Below are 1,130 nucleotides of genomic sequence, written 5' to 3'. Positions count from 1 at the left end.
TCTTAAAATATTTTATTTTTCCTTCTTTCCTTTCCTTACTGGGCTATTTTCCCTGTTGGGGCCCCTGGGCTTATAGCATTTTGCTTTTCCAGCTAGGGTTGTAGCTTAGCAAATAATAATAATAATAATAATAATAGTCATCCATATCCGTAAATGCAAATCTTCATTTACTATAGTTGCTTTGCTATATACTATTATCTTATTAGTTTTCTTTGCTGTTTCTATTTAACAGTTTATTCTTAGCTCATCAATCCCCGTAGAGGCGTCTGGACTTGTAGCATTCTGCTCTTGTTATTAGGGTTGTAGCTTGGTTTATAATCTATTATTGTGTTGGAAACGTCCTTGCTCGGCGATCTGCTGGATTGGGTTCGAAACCCGCTTAAGCTTGATACTGTCACACAGTCTGCAATCTTAGCATCCTTGTGAGCTAAGGATGTAGGTATTTGGGGGAGCCTATAGGTCTACTTGCTGAGTCCTCAGTAGCCATTGCCTTGCCCTTCCAGGTCCTAGATTGGGTGGAGAGAGGCTTTGACGACTATCACATGTATTATAAAAGTTAATTATCTAGGCTAATGTCACTGTCTCTTGCCTCTGTCAATCATGATCGACCTTTAAACTTCTATGGTTTAATGGCTCAGCTCTGTCCATGCAAGGAAGGAAATCAAGATGAAAAATTTGAGTTTTTTGAAGCAAAATCTGATAAATGCTGATAATTAAACTTTATAAGGAAGTAAATGAAATTTTTGCGAATAACAACACCGTCCTTAGACTAGAAAAAAGATAATTTTATTGAATTTTCAAGTTGTTAAAACCAAGCTTCTGTTCGTTTCCGATTTGTATGTTCTTGGTCTTTTCAGGATTGGTAATAGATTTGCTTTTTTTTTCATTTTGTATATTTTCTTTTTATGATAGCAAAGTTTTTAGTAATATATAATTTTTCAGTAAGAATATAATTTTATGATTATGGAAAGGGGTTGTGGGTTAATTTAAAGCAATCTAATTCACATATGCGTAGTTCAGAGAGAGAGAGAGAGAGAGAGAGAGAGAGAGAGAGAGAGAGAGAGAGAGAGAGAGAGAGAGAAAGGGGTGTTAATATCGGGATTTTCATTCTGGTTTTTACTTTCTTTCTT

This window comes from Palaemon carinicauda, chromosome 27 (genome assembly GCF_036898095.1).
Source record: "Palaemon carinicauda isolate YSFRI2023 chromosome 27, ASM3689809v2, whole genome shotgun sequence".
Classification (NCBI taxonomy): domain Eukaryota; kingdom Metazoa; phylum Arthropoda; class Malacostraca; order Decapoda; family Palaemonidae; genus Palaemon; species Palaemon carinicauda.
Note: the sequence above shows the minus strand (reverse complement) of the source record.